We start from the raw sequence: 23,656 nt of genomic DNA on the forward strand, positions 1-23,656 counted from the left end.
CTACTAGGATTTATTTTGTAGTTGTTGCTTAATCTTTGCAATAAAACCTTGTTTGGTAGACAGGCTTAGTGGACTTAAAAACATACAAGATCTCACTGGTAGAAAGTGACTAAAAAAAGGAAGAAGAAAGTAACTAAAGATGTTCTAATTTCAAATTCTTTTTTATATTTCCATATTTATTTAGATTTGAAAAAGAAGCCTGGGTCCTCAGTGTCACTAAATAATACAGCCCAGGGCTGGTCACTTTGCTTCTGTGATCCTCAGTTCCCTCATTTGTAAAATGAGGAAAAGTGTAGGTGTAAGGCTTAACTAAAGTAGTGTGTGTATTGCACTTTACATAATGTGAAAAATACATAATAGATACTCAAATGTTACCCACATCTGTAAATGAGGGATTTTAACCAAACCATTGCCAAGGGCTTAGTGCTAACTCCCTAGCCATCAGAGAACTGCTGGAACTAATTATTTTGATAACCTTTGGCCATATAAACCCGGCTAGTCTTATTCTCTGTTATCTTTGTCCTAGTTCCTCCAATCATCTGTTTTTCTTCTGTACTGTTATTCTGGTGCTGACCTGGCTTCCTTTTACTCTCTCCCAATCCTGCTTGTTGCTCCCTTTCAAACCTTTCCACTTGTTCTCTGAAACTCCTATTTCCTGAACTGTGAACCATTTTACAGGATGTTTTATGTGTGTTCTGGCCTTAAATGGGAGCCAGTAGAGTACTTGCTCTCTAGCCCTTCTGAATGGGCGCTGCTCATTTTCCTAGACCACTCTTTGCAAAAGGAAAGAGATAAGGCTGACTGTAATTTTTTGTGCACCACTATTCCACACATTCTGTGAATCAAGGTAAATTGGAAGTGGTGAAACAGGAGATGGAAGGAGTGAACATCTAATCATTTTAGGAATCAGTGAACTAAAGTGGACTGGAATGGGCAAATTTAATTCAGATGACCGTTATATGTACTACTGTGGGCAAGAATACTTTAGAAGAAATAGAGTAACCCTCATAGTCAACAAAAGAGTCTGAAATGCAGTACTTGTTTGCAATCTCAAAAATGACAGAATGATCTCTGTTCATTTCCAAGGCAAACCATTCATTATCACAGTAATCCAAGTCTATGCCCCAACCACTAATGCTGAAGAAGCTGAAGTTGAATGGTTCTATGATGACCTACAAGATTTTCTAGAACTAACATCTAAAAAAGATGTCCTTTTCATCATAGGGGACTGGAATGCAAAAGTAGGAAGTCAAGAGATACCTGAAGTAATAAGAAAGTTTGGCCTTAGAGTGCAAAATGAAGCAGGGCAAAGGCTAACAGAGTTTTGCCAAGAGAATGCACTGGTCATAGCAAACACCCTCTTCCAACAACACAAGAGAAGACTGTACACATGGACATCACCAGATAGTCAACACCGAAATTAGATTGATTGTATTCTTTGCAGCCAAAGATGGAGAAGCTCTATACAGTCAGCAAAAACAAAACTGGGAGCTGACGGTGGCTCAGATCATGAACTCCTTATTGCCAAATTCAGACTTATATTGAAGAAATTAGGGAAAACCACTAGACCATTCACGTATGACCTAAATCAAATCCCTTACGACTATACACTGGAAGTGACAAATAGATTGAAGGGATTAGATCTAATAGAGTGCCTGAAGAACTATGGACAGAGGTTAGTGACATTGTACAGGAGGCAGTGATCAAGACCATCCCTAAGAAAAAGAAACCCAAAAAGGCAAAATGGAGGAGGCCTTACAAATAGCTGAGAAAAGAGAAGTGAAAAGCAAAGGAGAAAAGGAAAGGCTCAGTTCAGTTCAGTTTAGTTCGGTCGCTCAGTCGTGTCTGACTCTTTGCGACCCCATGAATCGCAGCACGCCAGGCCTCCCTGTCCATCACTGCCGGGGTCCAGCCCCAGCTGATCCAGGGAATTCGAAGGGGAGACGGCTTCGGCGAACAGGATACAATAGCTTTATTTAAATATTAATTAGAGATATAAAGAGTAATAGAATGAGGATAGCTCAGCAGGAAAATTCAGTGGAGAAAAGAGGCTGAGTAGCTTGGTTTACGCGGAAAATCAATATAACCTGTGACATCAGGTTAGCTGTGACCACGGAGGCTGCAGGCGCCCTCTCAAATAGCGGAAGGTGCCCCACCTTAGGCACCTTCTCAAGTGGGTCTTAGAAGCCCAGGCAAATAAATGGTCGCAGAGGACCTCCGCGCTCCAGATGGAGACTCAGCCAGAATGTGAAAGAAAGAATGACATGGGGAGACCAAGCTTCGGTGAGCAAGGCCCGTAGCTTTATTTTCAACCGGGGCTTTTATACCCTAAGTTGCACATAGAGGATAATAGGGGATATGAAATCAGCAAAGTCAGCAGTCTTTGATCCTTATCGAAACCAGGGTTTCTTTTCCTGCAGATTTATCGTATACAAATGGTTTAGGTGATTTACATCATCTTCTGGCCAAAAGGCCTATTAACATTTTATGACTCTTGACAAAGGTTTGTCAATCCATAAGACTTATTTTCTCTAAGAGTAATTATTTTAAGGTTTGGCGCCATCCTCCGAAGGTGTTAGATAAAGTTGCATTCCTATAGGGCAGAGGTGCAGTGGGTTTACAACAAAGGAAAGAATTTATTACCTTAAGGGTCTAAAGTTGCTGACACCAAGGCCACTACTTATTTTTCTACATACCAAGTATAGTAATTAATACACATTCAAGGATACAAAACAGGGGATGTGGAAACTTGGCAGCAAGCATTGGCTCATCAATGAAATCTTTTGCTAGTTTTAGTCTGACAAGTTTCTAACTCTCTGAGAGGCTCTAAGCTATTTGAATATCTTAAGCTTCCCGTGCCTCTCGCGGCTGGGAGACTGTAAACAATTGTATGCATAGCTGTAGGAATCCGGGTAAATTTGTCAGGCGAGTTAGAGAGCTATCTGAGGGGTTTGGATTTAAACACTCCCATTATGCCCAGGAACTTTATTAACTGGAGCTGTAAGTTAACTCTTTTTCAGAGAGAGCGAGATGCTGGTGGGGGACAGCCCCCATAAAGTCAGAGGTGAGAGCACAAAGCAGTAAAGTAGGCAGACTCTGGTTTTTGGGGGTAGATGCTCGAGAATATCCAGGGGGACTCCTGAGGCTCGATCCTGCCTTTGCGTATGCTGAGCCTCCTTCCTCATGACCTTTGCCACAGGTGGAGTTCCTCACGCTGGCTCCCGGCACATCACCAACTCCCAGAGTTCACCCAGACTCACGTCCATCGAGTCAGTGATGCCATCCAGCCATCTCATCCTCTGTTGTCCCCTTCTCCTCCTGCCCCCAATCCCTCCCAGCATCAGAGTCTTTTCCAATGAGGCAACTCTTCGCATGAGGTGGCCAAAGTACTGGAGTTTCAGCTTTAGCATCATTCCTTCCAAAGAAATCCCAGGGCTGATCTCCTTCAGAATGAACTGGTTGGATCTCCTTGCAGTCCAAGGGACTCTCAAGAGTCTTCTCCAACACCACAGTTCAAAAGCATCAATTCTTCGGCACTCAGCCTTGTTCACAGTCCAACTCGCACATCCATACACGACCACAGGAAAAACCATAGCCTTGACTAGATGGACCTTTGTTGGCAAAGTAATGTCTCTGCTTTTGAATATGCTATCTAGGTTGGTCATAACTTTCCTTCCAAGGAGTAAGCGTCTTTTAATTTCATGGCTGCAGTCACCATCTGTAGTGATTTTGGAGCCCCCAAAAATAAAGTCTGCCACTGTTTCCACTGTTTCCCCATCTATTTCCCATGAAGTAATGGGACTGGATGCCATGATCTTCATGTTGAGCTTTAAGCCAACTTTTTCGCTCTCCACTTTCACTTTCATCAAGAGGCTTTTGAGTTCCTCTTCACTTTCTGCCATAAGGGTGGTGTCATCTGCATATCTGAGGTTATTGATATTTCTCCCAGCAATCTTGATTCCAGCTTGTGTTTCTTCCATCCCAGCGTTTCTCATGATGTACTCTGCATATAAATTAAATAAGCAGGGTGACAATATACAGCCTTGACGAACTCCTTTTCCTATTTGGAACCAGTCTGTTGTTCCATGTCCAGTTCTAACTGTTGCTTCCTGACCTGCATACAGGTTTCTCAAGAGGCAGGTCAGGTGGTCTGGTATTCCCATCTCTTTCAGAAAGGAAAGGTACACCCATTTAAATGCAGAGTTCCAAAGAATAGCAAAGAGAGGTAAGAAAGCCTTCCTCAGAGATCAATGCAAAGAAATAGAGGAAAACAATAGAATGGGAAAGACTAGAGAGCTCTTCAAGAAAATTAGAGATACCAAGGGAACATTTCATGCAAAAATGGGCACAATGAAGGACAGAAATGGTATGGACCTAGCAGAAGATATTAAGAAAAGGTGGCAAGAATACACAGAAGAACTATACAAAAAAGATCTTCCTGACCCAGATAATCACGATGGTGTGATCACTCACCTAGAGCCAGACATCCTGGAATGTGAAGTCAAGTGGGCCCTAGGAAGCATCATTATGAACAAAGCTAGTGGAGGTGATAGAATTCCAGCTGAGTTATTTCAAGTCCTAAAAGATGATGCTATTTAAGTGCTGCGCTCAATATGCCAGCAAATTTGGAAAACTCAACAGTGGCCACAGGACTGGAAAAGGTCAGTTTTCATTCCATTCCCAAAGAAAGGCAATGCCAAAGAATGCTCAGACTACCACACAATTGCACTCACCTCACACGCTAGTAATGCTCAAAATTCTCCAAGTGAGGCTTCAACAGTACATGAACCGTGAACTTCGAGATATTCAAGCTGGTTTTAGAAAAGACAGAGGAGCCAGAGATCAAATTGCCAGCATCTGCTGGATCATGGAAAAAGCAAGAGAGTTCCAGAAAACCATCTATTTCTGCTTTATTGACTATGCCAAAGCCTTTGACTGTGTGGATCACAATAAACTGTGGAAAATTCTGAAAGAGATGGGAATACCAGACCACCTGACCTGCCTCTTGAGAAATCTGTATGCAGGTCAGGAAGCAATAGTTAGAACTGGACATGGAATAACACACTGGTTCCAAATAGAAAAAGGAATACATCAAGGCTGTATATTATCACCCTGCTTATTTAACTTCTATGCAGAGTACATCATGAGAAACACTGGGCTGGATGAAGCACAAGTGGGAATCAAGATTGCTGGGAGAAATATTAATAACCTCAAATATGCAGATGACATGACCCTTATGTCAGAAAGCGAAGAACTAAAGAGCCTCTTGATGAAGGTGAAAGAGGAGTGAAAAAGTTGGCTTACAGCTCAACATTCAGAAAACTAAGATCATGGCATCTGCTTTCATCACCTCATGGCAAATAGATGGGGAAACTGGCAGACTTTATTTTTTTGGCCTCCAATTACTGTAGATGGTGACTGCAGCCATGAAATTAAAAGACACTTACCCCTTGGAAGAAAAGCTATGACCAACCTAGACAGCATATAAAAAGCAGAGACATTACTTTGCCAACAAAGGTCCGTCTAGTCAACCCTATGGTTTTCCCATAATCATGTATGGATGTGAGAGTTGGACTATAAAGAAAGCTGAGCACCGAAGAGTTGATGCTTTTGAAGTGTAGTGTTGACTCTTGAGAGTCCCTTGGACTGCAAGGAGATCCAACCAGTCCATCCTAAAGGAAATCCGTCCTGAGTGTTCATTGGAAGGAATGATACTGAAGCTGAAACTCCCAACACTTTGGCCACCTGATACGAAGAGCTGACTCATTTGAAAAGACCCTAATGCTGGGAGAGATAGAAGGCAGGAGAAGGGGACGACAGAGGATGAGATGGTTGGATGGCATCACCAACTCAATGGACATGAATTTGAGTAAACTCCAGGAGTTGGTGATGGACAGGGAGGCCTGGTGTGCTGTGGTTCATGGGGTCACAAAGGGTTGTAAACAACTGAGCGACTGAACTGAACTTGTTAAAATCTTGTTCTCTTTGGCACAACAGCTATACCACTCTTATTGTCTTATACGTACATCTTCTCTGTTGTTAAAGACCTCACACACACAGTCTTCCTTTCTACCTCAATTTTTGGCCTTACCCTGAGTGACTTTAGTATTCATATGGATGTCTATTTCTTCAAGACATTGACCTCTTCAACTGAAGTGAGCATCTTTTTAACTAATCAGCTCGCGTTGTCACACCATGGACTTTGTTCTCACCCGAAGATGGCCCACCTCTGAAATTATAAATGAAGACATACATATTTGTTCAAAATTTTGCCAACTACCTGACCTTTGAGTGTCCGTACTCTCTCTTTCCTTTGACCTCAGCATGACCTGTTTTTACTTCCTTCCCTATCCAACTTTCTTAGTCTCTAGCTTATTTCATTCACTCTCTTATCATTATCTTTTATTCCCTTGCTCTGTTGTCCTTCTGTCCCTGTCTGGGCAAAATCCCAAACTAATCTCTCTCTTCTTGCCTATACTAGCTCTACTGAGCCCTGCTTGGAAAAAAAATACACACTTCTACAGATCGCCACCGTCGGGGAGATGGGAAGATGAAGAAGGATAGATAATTACAATTGCATATTATTGAAGGATGTCACACATTTTTTCTGCTTAATTAGAAGCATATAAAACTCTGTTAGATAGGATGCCAGGTCATTATAAATTCTATTTACTGATAAGAAACTGAGGTGTAGGTGAATTAAATGCTGTGCCCAGTGTCAAATAGCTGGTAAATGTCAGAATAGCAACTCAAAACCAGGCCTTCTTACTAGAGATTCTGTATTTTGTCCAGAATGGTTCAGTCTCCTATGACTTACTTTTGAAGACTCTTATGCTTTCCGGGAGTTGGTGATGGACAGGGAGGCCTGGCATGCTGCGATTCATGGGGTCGCAAAGAGTCGGACACGACTGAGCGACTGATCTGATCTGATGCTTTCTGAACCTCCTGGTGGTTCTGCTACAAGTCATCATATATTAATTTCCTTAAATTTTAAAGCATTTAAGGCTGATGCATTATTTTCCCCCTCTGTATTTACTATAGTTGTTGCCATTGTTAGCTTTTAAAATTAAAGCATGTACATAATTGTATATTCATTTTAATCAGTATATCTGTTGCTCATTGATGTATTATAGGCACATTTCTAAGTGGTTTCTTATTTATTATAATTGCTTTACATTTGCTTTTGTAGACTTTCCTCTGGGGTGTTCAAACATGATGCAAATAAAGGCTGTTTTAGTCATTATATTCTGTGAAGTATAATAGAAAACATGAAAGCCAGCATACCTGTTCTTAGAGATATTTAAGAAAAGGGTAGACAACTATTTGTGTTAGATGATTTAAAGTTTTAGACTTCCAATCCCAATTTTTTGGTGCTCTGTCTTGTCTCTGGTTATCTCAAAGGACTGCTGGAAAGTCTCCAAGCTAAATTAAATTTATTTCTTTAAGTATAAAAGTTTACAAAGCCTAATAGGCACAGTTCCAAATTAAGAGATTAAAAACATTGTCTAATCTCTTTATGTGTGTTTTTTTCAAGTTTTTATTCATTCATTAAACAAATATTTATTAATGTCTTTTAACTGCCAGACTCTGTGCTGTGTACACTGACAAAAGATGGAATTTGCCTGTGAATTTGCCTACACTTTTGTTTATTGGGAGTTTTTAAATCACAGATTCCATTTCAGTGCTTGTAATCGGTCTGTTTGTGTTTGATATTTCTTCCTGGTTTGGTCTTGGGAGATTGTATCTTTCCAAGAATTTGTCCATTTCTTCTAGGCTGTCCATTTTGTTGACATATAGTTGCCTATAGTAAGTAGTCTCTTAGGTCCTTTGTATTTCTGTGGTGTCGGTTATAACTTCTCTTTTTTCATTTCTAATTTTATCGATTTAGGCTCTCTCCCTTTTTTTCGTCATGAATCTGGTTAAAGGTTTATAAATTTTGCTTATCATTTCAAGCAATAATAATCTACGTTCCAACAATTTTTGTCTTAATCCAACAATTCCGCTCCTAGGTAAATACCCTTTAGAAACACTCCTATGCATATATAAAGAGACTTACAAAAATATTTATGCAACATTTTTATAGCAGAAAATTCAAACTAATCCAAATGTATAATTAATAAAAGAAATAAAATATTATAATATATTTATCTAATGGAATTCCATACAATAACGAAAATGAATAAACTAGATCTGTACAGTAACTTGGGTGAATCTCACAAATAAAAAAGTTGAGAAAATAAAGCAAATGGCAGAACATATTTATATAAAGCCCAACATTGATGTATTATTTATGGAAGCATACTTACATAATAAATGCTAAAGAAATGCATGGTAATACAGTATCAAAGTAAGGATAGTGGGTATCTCTGAAGTGCAGGGTTGCGAGAAAAGACTAGTAATACTACTGGGAAGAGCAACAGGGGACTTAAATTGTATTTTTTTTTCAGCCAAAGTGTGGATATATGGTTGTCTGTTCATTATTATTTATTGCTTTTTATATATCTGAAATATTGTTAGGTATGTAATTTTAAGAAATAATATGTAGTTCTTGTCATGAGTTTAATGCAGGAAGGGAAGGATCAGCAGAAATATAGAATATTTATGAATAGGATAAATATTCTATTTATGGAATGAATCATGTAACTGTTTTTACAGGCCTGAAATGGTCTAATATAGGGAACTTCAAGTAACTCAGCATCTTTCAATCTGATGTACAAGGACTCTCACTGAAATATATTCAAAATAATATGGGCCACAAGGGCAGGCACAATTGACTACCAAGGCAGAATGAGGGAGGTGGTTTTTGGAAAGGCTTCAGAGAGAAAGAGAATGACATTTAACCTGGGTCTTAAAGTTTGAGAAGGAATTCGCTAAGTAGGCTGAAGAGAAGAATGCCTTCCAAATAGACAGAAGTTAAGGCACTTTTGCATGGGTGAAATCCTCCAGGTGGAGTATGTGGAGGTTAAAGAAGTGTAGCAGAGGAAGAGAGTAAGGAGGGGAACAAAAGCAACAGCAAGTTATCTGTATAGCATTTATTGTACATGTTATATACCTGTAAACTCATTCTGTATACCTGTAAACCCAAATGGGAAACAGGCACCTAAGAGTTAAGTAACCATGCTCTCTTTGGCAGCACGTATACTAAAATTGGAACAATACAGAGATTAGCACAGCCCCTGCGCAAAGATGACACACAAATTCCTGAAGTGTTGCATATTTGTAGAGGGAGGGACCATGTGTATACCTATGGCTGATTCATGTTGAGGTTTGACAGAAAACAACAAAATTCTGTAAAGTGGTTATCCTTCAATAAAAAATAAATAAATTAGAAAAATAAAAAAGAGTTAAGTAACCTGTCCAAGGTCATAGGACTAGCAGGTGGTGGAACCAGGATTCATACTCTTGACAGTTCAAATCTTGTCTGGTCCAGAGTCTATGCTCTTGGCTAGTAAGCTGTACTCTGAATCATTGCATGATAAGCAAAATCAGAAGAAAGGGGTGTTTTTAATGTCAGAGGAACAAGAATAAGTTTCAAAAAGAAAGGAATAGTTAGCAGTGTGAAAGACCTTAGGGAGATAAAGTAGAAATACTACAAAGAGACCATTGGATTAAAAAAAAAGAAAAAATCACTTGTGCTCTAAGATGTGATACCAAGATAATAGAGATGTGGGTATCTCAGTAGTGATTCAGTCCACCAGTTCTGTGGGCCAGTGATTATAATTCTCACTGTCATTGAAATATTATTAGCTCCATTTTATATGTAAAGTAACTGAGACTCAAAGATATCTGGCCTAAATTATACAATTTATTAGCGATAGAACTCAGTTTCAAACCCAGACATCCTGTCTTAAGCCATAATGCATCTTTCCATTTTACCATGCATACTCCCCACAAACAGTGTTACACAGTTGGGTTTCATCAGTCAGTACAGGAGGTGAGGTTTACTTGTAAGAATTAACTTGCTTTTTAGCTGAATAAATCCTGTCTCAGGGTTTCCCTGGTGGCTCAGTGGTGAAGAATCCACCTGCCAATGCAAGAAATGTGGGTTTGATTCCTGGGTCAGTAAGATATGCTGGAGAAGGAAATGGCAACCCACTCCAATTTTCTTGCCTGTGAAATCCCCTGGACAAAGGACCTCAGTGGGCCATAGTCCATGGGGGTTGCAAAGAGTCAGACATGACTTAGTGACTAAACAACAAACAACAAATCCTGTCTCAACATTATAGGTAAACTAGAAGGATCCTTGAATAGAAGAATGAAATACTTTAGTGAATCAGTCATGCTTTTTTTTTATTTTGAGTAAACAGATGAACTATTTCCTTGTTAGCATAAGTGCTCCTATTTTTAATAAGTTGCAAAGTTTCTGTAGCACTTCAACCTTTGGTGTAATCCACTTCCTCCTTCTTAACCAACACATATTTATCAGCTGTGTACTAAGGATACAAAAATACGTGAACTGTGAACTTCCTGATGTTCAAGCTGGTTTTAGAAAAGGCAGAGGAACCAGAGATCAAATTGCCAACATCCGCTGGATCAGGGAAAAAGCAAGAGAGTTCCAGAAAACCATCTATTTCTGCTTTATTGACTATGCCAAAGCCTTTGACTGTGTGGATCACAGTAAACTGTGGGAAATTCTGAAAGAGATGGGAATACCAGACCACCTGACCTGCCTCTTGAGAAATCTGTATGCAGGTCAGGAAGCAACAGTTAGAACTGGACATGGAACAACAGACTGGTTCCAAACAGGAAAAGGAGTACGTCAAGGCTGTATATTGTCACCCTGCTTATTTAACTTCTATGCAGAGTACATCATGAGAAACACTGGACTGGAAGAAACACAAGCTGGAATCAAGATTGCCAGGAGAAATCTCAATAACCTCAGATATGCAGATGACACCACCCTTATGGCAGAAAGTGAAGAGGAACTAAAAAGCCTCTTGATGAGTGAAAGTGGAGAGTGAAAAAGTTGGTTTAAACTTCAACATTCAGAAAACGAAGATCATGGCATCCTGTGGTGTTGGAGAAGACTCTTGAGAGTCCCTTGGACTACAAGGACATCCAACCAGTCCATTCTGAAGGAGATCAGCCCTGGGATTTCTTTGGAAGGAATGATGCTAAAGCTGAAACTCCAGTACTTTGGCCACCTCATGCGAAGAGTTGACTCATTGGAAAAGACTGATGCTGGGAGGGATTGGGGGCAGGAGGAGAAGAGGACAACAGAGGATGAGATGGCTGGATGGCATCACTGACTCAATGGATGTGAGTCTGAGTGAACTCAGGGAGTTGTTGATGGACAGGGAGGCCTGGCGTGCTGTGATTAATGGGGTTGCAAAGAGTCGGACATGACTGAGTGACTGAAGTGAACTGAACTGAACTGAAGGATACAAAAATGTGAATAAGATTCTTTCCCTCAGTGAGCTTACTATCCAGGTGATAGTTGGGATAAAAAGTTATTATAATTTTATCTCAGTGGTCTACCTCCTCCAAACCTATTAACTCCAATCTAATCATGAGGAAAACTAGACAAATTCGAATTGAGAGATATTCTGTGAAATACTTGACTATTATTCCTCAAAGCTATCAAGGTCATCAGGCAAGAAAAGTCAGCCAAAATGAGTCTAAGATGACATGATGACAAAAATATGTTATCCTGGGAAGGGTAATAGGATCCTGAAACAGAAAAAGGATATTAAGTGAAAACCAAGGAAGCCTCAATGAAATGTGGACTTCAGTTAATGGTATATCCATATTGGTTCATTAATTATAACAAATATACCATACTAATGTAAGATGCTAGTAATAGAGGAAACTGTGCAGAATCTATGGGAACTCTGAACTATCTTTGTAGACGTCTGTAAATCTAAAATTGTTCTTAAATAAAAGCTTATTTGTAAAAAGCAATAATAAAGTCAAAATAATTGTATATGCTATTTCTTTGGAATTTAATTAAAACACATTTCTTCATAAAAAGTTCCCAATTTGGTTGACATGTATGATGGGACTGACAACCTGCAATCTGTTGATAGCTGCATGTGCTACATGTGTATGCTAGGTACATGCCATATAAACTTTTACTATTTCAGTGTCTTATACATGTAGATGGGCTTCCCTGGTGGCTCAGATGGTAAAGTATCTGCTCCAATGCAGGAGACCCAGGTTCAGTCTCTGGGTTGGGTAAATCCTCTGGAGAAGGGAGTGGCAAACCACTCAGTATTCTTGCCTGGAGAATTCCATGGACAGAGGAGCCTGGCAGGCTGTGGTCCATGGGGTTGGCAAAGAATGCAAAGTCAAGTGGGCCTTAGGAAGCATCACTACAAACAAAGCTAGCAGAGTTGATGGAATTACGGTGGAGCTGTTTCAAATTCTAAAAGATGATGCTGTGAAAGTGCCGCATTCAATATGCCAGCAAATTTGGAAAACTCAGCAGGGACCACAGGACTAAGAAAGGTCAGTTTTCATTCCATTCCCAAAGAAAGGCAATGCCAAAGAATGTGCAAACTACTGCACAATTGCACTCCTCTCACATGTTAGCAAAATAATACTCAAAATTCTCCAAGCGAGGCTTCAATAGCACGTGAACCTTGAAATTCCAGATGTTCAAGCTGGATTTAGAAAAAGCAGAGGAACCAGAGATCAAATTGTCATCATCTGTTGGATCATTGAAAAAGCAAGAACGTTCCAGAAAAACATCTTACTTTTGCTTTATTGACTATGCCAAAGCCTTTGACTCTGTGGATCACAAAAAAACCGTGGAAAATTCTTAAAGAAATGGGAACACCAGACCACCTGACCTGCCTCCTGAGATATCTGTATGCAGGTCAAGAAGCAACAGTTAGAACTGAATGTGGGACAACAGACTGGTTCCAAATCGGGAAAGGAGTACATCTAGGCTGTATATTGTCATCCTGCTTATTTAACTTACATGCAGGGTACATCATGCGAAATGCGAGGCTGGATGAATCACAAGCTGAAATCAAGATTGCCGGGAGAAATATCAATAACCTCAGATATGCAGATGACATGACTCTTATGGCAGAAAGTGAAGAAGAACTATAGAGCTTGATGAAAGTGAAAGAGGAGAGTGAAAAAGTTGGCTTAAAACTCAACATTCAGAAAACTAAGATCATGGCATCTGGTCCCATCACTTCATGGCAAATAGTTGGGGAAACAGTGGAAACAGTGACAAACCTTATTTTCTTGGGCTCCAAAATCATGGCAGATGGTGACTGCAGCCATGAAATTAAAAGATGCTTGCTCCTTGGAAGAAAGCTATTACCAATCTAGACAGCATATTCAAAAGCAGAGACATTACTTTGCTGACACAGGTCCGTCTAGTCAAGGCTATGGTTTTTCCAATGGTCATGTATGGATGTGAGAGTTGGACTATAAAGAAAGCTGAGCGCCAAAGAATTGATGCTTTTGAACTGTGGTGTTGAAGAAGGCTCTTGAGAGTCCGTTGGACTGCAAGGAGATCCAACCAGTCCATCCTAAAGGAAATCAGTCCTGAGTGTTCATTGGAAGGACTGATGCTGAAGCTGAAACTCCCAATACTTTGGCCACTTGTGGGAAGAACTGACCCATTTGAAAAGACCCTGATGCTGGGAAAGATTGAAGGCAGGAGGAGAAGGGGACGACAGAAGATGAGGTGGTTGGATGGCATCACCAACTCGATGGATGTGAGTTTGAATGAGCTCTGGAACTTGGTGATGAACAAGGAAGCCTGGCGTGCTGCAGTCCATGGGATCACAAAGAGTCGGACACGACTGAGTGTCTGGACTGACTGATATGTAGATGACAGAAGTATGCTAACTCCTAATCAACAGAGAGAACTCAGACAAAGGTAAAAACTTACCACATAATATTGCTTGTTAATTGAAACCACAAAACACTTATGTGGAGGGATTGTAGCTAAGTACTCACACTGGCTTGCAAGCAGACATGATTCAGTTCATATAGGAATGTTACTTTATTGAGCTGTTTGTGTGATACTATAAAAAGGTGCGGTTACCTATTATCACTATATATGAGTGCAAGTTGGATAGTTATTTTTTCTACAAATGCTTTATAAGATTAGTGTGATTCTTGAATGAGATCAACTTAAAAGTCCTAAATTTAGTTTTAAGAAAAAACTTCTTGAGAAATCGCTTAATCATAGTTTATATTAATAATTCTTTTACTAAATGCATCTTGCTCATCAGGTATAGTTGTGCCTGCATTTATACTCTTTTTTTTGGCTATAGTGGATCTTCATTGTGGTGTGCGGGCTATCTCTAGTTCGGGTGCACAGGGGCTTCTGTAGCTGCAGAGCACAGGCTTCTCCTTGCAGTGCACAGTCTTCTCTTTTTGCAGAGCACAGGCTCCAGAGCACGCGCGCTCTCTGGTTGCAGCATGCCAGCTTAGCTGCTGCTTGGCATATGGAATCTTAATTTCCTGACCTGGGATCAAACTGGTGTCTCCTGCATTGAAAGGCGGATTCTTAACCACCAGACCAGCAGAGAAGTCCTAAAGGAAACCACTCACAGAAATTTGTCTTCAAAGTACATATTCTGTAAATAATTATTTAATGACTAGATGTCCTGTCTTTAGAGAAAGCTTAGAAAATAATACTGACAAATACCAGTAGAGCTAGCAATTCTCTTTCTTCTTTATTGATCCAGAGCCTACTCTTCAAACGCCACAACTCTTAACCCTCTTACTTCCACACCACCTCCAACTTAATTATTTAATGCAGCTTTCTTAATGAGTAAACAAGGATTGCTTATTTGGGCTGAATTCTGTTAACTGCCTTAATAGTAAATGGATTTTTTAATAAAGAGCCTCTTGATGAAAGTGAAAGAGGAGAGTGAAAAAGTTGGCTTAAAGCTCAACATTCAGAAAACTAAGATCATGGCATCCAGTCCCATCACTTCATGGCAAATAGATGGGGAAATAGTGGAAACACAGTGGCTAACTTTATTTTTCTGGGCTCCCAAATCACTTCAGATGATGATTGAAGCAATGAAATTAAAAGACACTTACTCCTTGGAAGAAAAGTTATGACCAACCTAGACAGCATATTCAAAAGCAGAGACATTACTTTGCCAGCAAAGGTCCATGCAGTCAAGACTATGGTTTTTCCAGTGGTCATGTATGGATGTGAGAGTTGGACTGTGAAGAAAGCTGAGCGCTGAAGAATTGATGCTTTTGAACTGTGGTGTTGGAGAAGACTCTTGAGAGTCCCTTGGACTTTAAGGAGATCCACCAGTCCATTCTAAAGGAGATCAGTCCTGGGTGTTCATTGGAAGGACTGATGTTGAAGCTGAAACTCCAATACTTTAGCCACCTGATGCGAAGAGCTGACTCATTTGAAAAGACCCTGATGCTGGGAAAGATTGAGGGCAGGAGAAGAAGGGGACGACAGAGGATGAGATGGTTGGATGGTATCACCGACTCAATGGACATGAGTTTGAGTAAACTCTGGGAGTTGGTGATGGACAGGGAGGCCTGGCATGCTGTGGTTCATGGGGTCACAAAAAGTCAAACACAACTGAGTGAATGAACTGAACTGAACTGAATGCTGACCTTGATAGTTAGGTGTCAAAGTTATCTTCTTGAAAAGAGCTAGTTGAATTTGGTAACGTTAAATTAATATTTTGTTGACTTCTTTATTCTCAACACTAACAAGTTGCTTTTAATATGTTAAATCCCCTAATCATTACATTTAAATAAATCATTATCTGAATTAGAAATGTCAGTTCAGTCAGTCTACTAATCTGTTGGTAGTTTCTGATTATTATTAGTGAAAACCTATATTTAGTTGCTTGATACAGTAAGTGTTCAAATAATAAGTGCTTAATGCATGTTCAGTTCAGTTCAGTTGCTCAGTCGTGTCCGACCCTTCACGACCCCACGAATCGCAGCACGCCAGACCTCCCTGTCCATCAACAGCTCCCGGAGTTCACTCAAACTCACGTCCATCGAGTCAGTGATGCCATCCAGCCATCTCATCCTCTGTTGTCCCCTTCTCCTCCTGCCCCCAATCCCTCCCAGCACCAGGGTCTTTTCCAGTGAGTCAACTCTTCACATGAGGTGGCCAAAGGATTGGAGTTTCAGCTTTAGCATCAGTCCTTCCAGGACTAATCTCCTTTAGGATGGACTGGTTGAACCTCCTTAAAGTCCAAGGGACTCTCAAGAGTCTTCTCCAACAGAAGGTGTGGAGAAAAGGGAACCCTCTTACACTGTTGGTGGGAATGCAAACTAGTACAGCCACTATAGAGAACAGTGTGGAGATTCCTTAAAAAACTGGAAATAGAACTGCCTTATGATCCAGCAATCCCACTGCTGGGCATACACACTGAGGAAACCAGAAGGGAGAGAGACACGTGTACCCCAATGTTCATCGCAGCACTGTTTATAGCCAGGACATGGAAGCAACCTAGATGTCCATCAGCAGGTGAATGGATAAGAAAGCTATGGTACATATACACAATGGAGTATTACTCAGCCATTAAAAAGAATACATTTGAATCAGTTCTAATGAGGTGGATGAAACGGGAGCCTATTTTACAGAGTGAAGTAAGCCAGAAAGAAAAACACCAATACAGTATGCTGCTGCTGCTGCTGCTAAGTCGCTTCAGCCATGTCAGACTCTGTGCGACCCCATCGACGGCAGCCCACCAGGCTTCCCTGTCCCTGGGATTTTCCAGGCAAGGACACTGGAGTGGGTTGCCATTTCCTTCTCCAATGCATGAAAGTGAAAAGTGAAAGTGAAGTCACTCAGTCGTGTCCGACTCTAGCGACCCCGTGGACCGCAGCCTACCAGGCTCCTCCATCCATGGGATTTTTTAGGCAAAAGTACTGGAGTGGGGTGCCATTGTACTAACATATATATATATGGAATTTAGAAAGATGGTAACAATAACCCTATATACGAGACAGCAAAAGAGACACTGATGTATAGAACAGTCTTATGGACTCTGTGGGAGAGGGAGAGGGTGGGAAGATTTGGGAGATGGCATTGAAACATGTATAATATCATGTATGAAACAAGTCGCCAGTCCAGGTTCGATGCATGATACTGGATGCTTGGGGCTGGTGCACTGGGACGACCCAGAGGGCTGGTATGGGGAGGGAGGAGGGAGGAGAGTTCAGGATGGGGAACACATGTATACCTGTGGCGGATTCATTTCGATATTTGGCAAAACCAAGACAATATTGTAAAGTTTCAAAAATAAAATAAAATTAAAAAAAAAAAAAAGAGTCTTCTCCAACACCACAGTTCAAAAGCATCAATTCTTCGGCACTCAGCTTTCTTCACAGTCCAACTCTCACATCCATACATGACCACTGGAAAAACCATAGCCTTGACTGTACGGACCTTTGCTGGCAAAGTAATGTCTCTGCTTTTGAATATGCTGCCTAGGTTGGTCATAACTTTCCTTCGAAGGAGTAAGTGGTCTTTTAATTTCATGGCTGCAGTCACCATCTGCAGTGACTTTGGAGGCCAAAAAAATAAAGTCTGACACTGTTTCTACTGTTTCCCCATCTATCTGCCATGAAGTGATGGGACCAGATGCCATGATCTTAGTTTTCTGAGTTAAATCCAAATCTGAATTAATGGACTATATTCATGATTTTTTCTTTGTGTGCTCCTGTACTTTTTATTGAGAAGGAACTGTATTTTACACTGATAATATTTTGGAAATGACTTTGTTGTCTGATGGGTAGGGAGTTTAAATCCCTTGTCTGCCATCTGTGATCTACCAAAAAGATCCCTAGATCATTCCATTGATCAGACAGGTTAAGAAGTCCCAGATGTATCTGTAGGTCTTATCTTTTCTGCAGATTTGTAGGTCTTGTCTTTGCTTCTGATATCCTGGAAAACAAGGTAGCCTCTTAAATTTTTGGTGCCCAGAATGGTAGATTCTGATACAGTGGTAGGCTCATCAGTTTAGTTCAGTTCAGTCGATCAGTCATGTCCGACTCTTTGCAACCCCATGAATCGCAGCACGCCAGGCCTCCCTGTCCATCACCAACTCCCAGAGTTCACTCAGACTCATCCATTGAGTCAGTGATGCCATCCAGCCATCTCATCATCTGTCGTCCTCTTCTCCTCCTGCCCCCAATCCTTCCCAGCATCAGAGTCTTTTCCAATGAGTGAACTCTTCGCATGAGGTGGCCAAAGTACTGGAGTAAGCATCTTTTAATTTCATGGCTGCAATCACCATTTGCAGTGATTTTGGAGCCCCAAAAATAAAGTCTGACACTGTTTCCACTGTTTCCCCATCTATTTCCCATGAAGTGATGGGACCAGATGCCACCATGATCTTCGTTTTCTGAATGTTGAGCTTTAAGCCAACTTTTTCACTCTCCACTTTCACTTTCATCAAGAGGCTTTTTAGTTCCTCTTCACTTTCCGCCATAAGGGTGGTGTCATCTGCATATCTGAGGTTATTGATATTTCTCCCGGCAATCTTGATTCCAGCTTGTGCTTCTTCCAGCCCAGCGTTTCTCATGATGTACTCTGCATAGAAGTTAAATAAGCAGGGTGACAATATACAGCCTTGATGTACTCCTTTTCCTATTTGGAACCAGTCTGTTGTCCCATGTCCAGTTCTAACTGTTGCTTCCTGAGCTGCATATAGGTTTCTCAAGAGGCAGGTTAGTTGGTCTGGTTTTCCAGTGTCCTTCAGAATTTCCCACAGTTTATTGTGATCCACACAGTCAAAGGCTTTGGCATAGTCAATGAAGTAGAAATAGATGTTTTTCTGTAACTCTCTTGCTTTTTCGATGATCCAGCAGATGTTAGCAATTTGATCTCTGGTTCCTCTGCCTTTTCTAAAACCAGCTTGAATATCAGGAAGTTCACGGTTCACCTATTGCTGAAGCCTGGCTTGGAGAATTTTGAGCATTACTTTACTAGCGTGTGAGATGAGTGCAATTGTGTGGTAGTCTGAACATTCTTTGGCATTGCCTTTCTTTGGGATTGGAATGAAAACTGACTTTTTCCAGTCCTGTGGCCACTGCTGAGTTTTCCAAATTTGCTGGCATCTTGAGTGCAGCACTTTCACAGCATCATCTTTCAGGATTTGAAATAGCTTAACTGGAATTCCATCACCTCCACTAGCTTTGTTCGTAGTGATGCTTTCTAAGGCCCACTTGACTTCACATTCCAGGATGTCTGGCTCTAGGTCAGTGATCACACTATCGTGATTATCTTGGTCATGAAGATCTTTTTTGTACAGTTCTTCTGTGTATTCTTGCCCCCTCTTCTTAATATCTTCTGCTTCTGTTAGGTCCATACCATTTCTGTGTTCCCTTGGTATCTCTAATTTTCTTGAAGAGATCTCTAGTCTTTCCCATTCTATTGTTTTCCTCTATTTCTTTGCATTGATTGCTGAGGAAGGCTTTCTTATCTCTTCTTGCTATTCTTTGGAACTCTGCATTCAGATGCTTATATCTTTCCTTTTCTCCTTTGCTTTTTGCTTCTCTTCTTTTCACAGCTATTTGTAAGGCCTCCCCAGACAGCCATTTTGCTTTTTTGCATTTCTTTTCCATGGGGATGGTCTTGATCCCTTCCTCCTGTACAATGTCATGAACCTCCGTCCATAGTCCATCAGGCACTCTATCAGATCTAGTCCCTTAAATCTATTTCTCACTTCCACTGTATAATCATAAGGGATTTGATATAGGTCATACCTGAATGGTCAAGTGGTTTTCCCTACTTTCTTCAATTTAAGTCTGAATTTGGCAATAAGGAGTTCATGATCTGAGCCACAGTCAGCTCCCGGTCTTGTTTTTGCTGACTGTATAGAGCTTCTCCATCTTTGGCTGCCAAGAATATAATCAGTCTGATTTCTGTGTTGGCCATCTGGTGATGTCCATGTGTAGAGTCTTCTCTTGTGTTGTTGGAAGAGGGTGTTTGCTATGACCAGTGCGTTCTCTTGGCAAATCTCTATTAGCCCTTGCCCTGCTTCATTCCGTGTTTCAAGGCCAAATTTGCCTGTTACTCCAGGTGTTTCTTGACTTCCTACTTTTGCATTCCAGTCCCATATAATGAAAAGGACATCTTTTTTGGGTGTTAGTTCTAAAAGGTCTTGTAGGTCTTCATAGAACCATTCAACTTCAGCTTCTTCAGCGTTACTGGTTGGGGCATAGACTTGGATTACCATGATATTGAATGGTTTGCCTTGGAACTGAACAGAGATCGTTCTGTCATTTTTGAGATTGCATCCAAGTACTGCATTTCGGACTCTTGTTGACCATGATGACTACTCCATTTCTTCTAAGGGATTCCTGCCCACAGTTATAGATATAATGGTCATCTGAGTTAAGTTCACCCATTCCAGTCCATTTTAGTTCGCTGATTCCTAGAATGTCGACGTTCACTCTTGCCATCTCTTGTTTGACCACTTCCAATTTGCCTTGACTCATCGACCTAACATTCGAGGTTCCTATGCAATATTGCTCTTTACAGCATCCGACCTTGCTTCTATTCCAGTCACATCCACAACTGGGTATTGTTTTTGCTTTGGCTCCATCCCTTCATTCTTTCTGAAGTTATTTCTCCACTGATCTCCTGTAACATATTGGACACCTAGTGACCTGGGGAGTTCCCCTTTCAGTATCCTATCATTTTGCCTTTTCATACTGTTCATGGGGTTCTCAAGGCAAGAATACTGAAGTGGTTTGCCATTCCCTTCTCCAGTGGACCACATTCTGTCAGACCTCTCCACCATGACCCGCCCATCCTGGGTGGCCCCACAGGGCATGGCTTAGTTTCATTGTGTTACACAAGGCTGTGTGTGTGATTAGATTGACTAGTTTTCTGTGATTATGGTTTCAGTGTGTCTGCCCTCTGATGCCCTCTTGCAACACCTACCGTCTTACTTGGGTTTCTCTTACCTTGGATGTGGGGTATCTCTTCATGGCTGCTCCAGCAAAGCGCAGCCACTGCTTCTTACCTTTGACCAGGGTATCTCCCACCGCCGCCGCTCCTGACCTTGAACGTGGAATAGCTCCTCTAGGCACTCCTGCGCCTGCGCAGCCACTGCTCCTTGGACGTGGGGTAGCTCCTCCTGGCCGCCGCCCCGACCTCGGACGTGGGGTAGCTCCTCTCAGCTGCTCCTGTGCTGTCTCAGCCTGGCACTCTCGGCTGATGCCCCTGACCTCGGACGCGGGGTAGCTCCTCTCGGCCGTTCCTGCGCTGTCGCCGCCTGGCACTCTTGGCCGATGCCCCTGACCTCGGACGTGGGGTAGCTCTTCTCGGCCGTGCTTGTACGCCGTCGCAGCTGGTTCAAAAACACTTATTTTGTGTGTGTGTGTGTGTGTGTGTGTGTTTTAATTTTATTTTATTTTTAAACTTTACATAATTGTATTAGTTTTGCCAAATATCTAAATGAATCCACCACAGGTATACATGTGTTCCCCATCCTGAACCCTCCTCCCTCCTCCCTCCCCATTCCATCCCTCTGGGTCATCCCAGTGCACCAGCCCCAAGCATCCAGTATTGTGCATCGAACCTGGACTGGCAACTCGTTTCATACATGATATTTTACATGTTTCAATGCCATTCTCCCAAATCTTCCCACCCTCTCCCTCTCTCACAGAGTCCATAAGACTGTTCTATACATCAGTGTCTCTTTTGCTGTCTCGTACACAGGGTTATTGTTACCATCTTTCTAAATTCCATATATATGCGTTAGTATAACACCAAAACACTTATTAAGAAATTACAAATACCCTGACCTGGAGATCATTTCTGTAGATTTGGGGTAGATCGTGGTGATCCTTTTGAAAAAGGCAGTGCATTTTTAAATAGTAGTAGTGTATTAACACTTTTTGGTTTTAAAGGGCAGAAATCCAACATAAATGAATTGCAGCCAAAGGAGAAGAAAAGGGAATTTATTGCTTCACTCAATTTGAAATAGGACCTGGGGAAGGGAGGTATTAATCTGCTTCTTGCTTCTGGATTGTATCCTAGCTTTATCAGGCAAAGAATGCTTGGGGGAACCCTAGGGTATTCAGGAGAACTCTTATGCTTCTGTCTCATCCATAGCTGTAGGTCCTGCCTTTCTGCCTTTGTACCATTCTTATTTTAGCCCTGGGTAGTTTCCCAACTCAGCAAGGATCATGTGCAGGCTCTAGGCAAAAGGAATCTTTTTTACAAAAGTAGTATTTTCTCCCCAGCTTTCAGATTAACCAGTTCAACTCAGTACTGATAATCTCCAATGTGCACTAGTATGATCTTACAGATTGTAAATATTTTGAATATCTCCTTTATTTCATATTTGTTTTTTATAGGAATGGATTGAAACCCATCTGTATAGCCAATGCATCCTGTGTTTTCTCTACCGTGTCTCTTTTTGTAGTGTGCTTAGTAGTGGTGAGTCCTGGTAAAAAAGACCACGGCTCAATGAACTGTCTCCCACTACGTAAGAATGGCCAACCTCAGCATGAGATAGAGGTCTGCACTGTGTAGTCCCCAGTCTTGATCCAGTCAGTTCTACGTTTTAAGGACTCATTTATACCACCCTTCTTCTGTGTACCAATTTCTGTCTCATAAGGGTCTTTGGATGGAAGTAATAGAATCAAACTCTGGTTAACTTAACAAAACTTATAATTTTAACCATTTTTAAGCATACAATTTGCTGATATTAAGTACATTCACTTTGTTTTGCAAGCATCACCACCATCCATCTCCAGAACTTTTTTCATCTTACTAAACTGAAACTCTGTACCCATTAAATAATAACTCTCTGTTCCTCCTTCCCTCCAGCCCCTGCCCCACCATTCTTTCTGTCTCTATGATTTTGACTACTACAGATTTCTCAAATGAGTGGACTCACACAGTATTTGTCCTCTTGTGACTGGTTTATTTCACGTAACATAATGTTCTCAAGATTATCTGTATTATTGCTTATAGAACTTTTAATGAACTAGCTCATCTAACGTTTTGACCTCTTGTCACTTTTCTCCTTGCTTTCTGTGCATCAGTCATACTTCCTTTCTTTCTGTTTTGTGGGCCTCTCATGCCCCATCTCCCTTACATGCCTTTTTCTCTCTCTAGAATGTTCTTTCCCCTTCTTTGCCTGGTTACTTTCTGCTCATTCTTTGGATTTCAACTAACACATAACTTCTTCAGGGAATCCTTCCTTCATCTCCTAGAATCTATTAATCTCTGTGTTACATGATCTCATAGTACCATGTAAGTTTTTTGTAGTACTTAAAATAGTTTAAGTGAAACATCTATTTATGTTCTGTGGTTGGTGAATGTCTGTCATGGTGGGAGGGACCATGTCTTTTTTTTACTATCTAAGTTTAGCATGTGGAGCATAACAGAGAGACTGTGTCCTGAGTTCAATACTGTATCCCTGATACCAAGTATGTGATCTTTCAGTAAATAGTGTTACATATATAATAAATATATTAAAATTTTTTGACTTAATAAATTTGGATCTGGAGATTGATGGCTTAAGGTCTTTCTGTCTCTCAGAATCTACTATCTGAGCCTTATTTGACTTGAAGAAATCTCCCTTTTGTGTGAACTTAAAAATCCTTATACATTGTTTGCCAGATGCTTAATGTTTTCACAAGTCATCCTTATTTCATCTTTAAATTTTCTATTTTTTTTTATATTATTAGTATTTGTATTTGCCAATGGGTCTTCCCCTTCTCA

General features: G+C 40.9%; 1 protein-coding gene and 1 non-coding gene across 8 annotated transcripts in view; both read left to right on the forward strand.

The window, feature by feature from the left end:
* Nucleotides 1–23,656, forward strand: part of SCMH1 (Scm polycomb group protein homolog 1) — a 221,940-nt gene that overhangs the window by 4,759 nt on the left and 193,525 nt on the right. The window lies entirely within an intron of this gene.
* On the forward strand, nt 9,118–9,221 carry LOC112585825. Its single transcript, XR_003110407.1, has one exon. It is a non-coding gene; the product is annotated as a U6 spliceosomal RNA (small nuclear RNA).

This window comes from Bubalus bubalis, chromosome 6, assembly GCF_019923935.1.
Source record: "Bubalus bubalis isolate 160015118507 breed Murrah chromosome 6, NDDB_SH_1, whole genome shotgun sequence".
NCBI classification, from domain to species: Eukaryota; Metazoa; Chordata; class Mammalia; order Artiodactyla; family Bovidae; genus Bubalus; species Bubalus bubalis.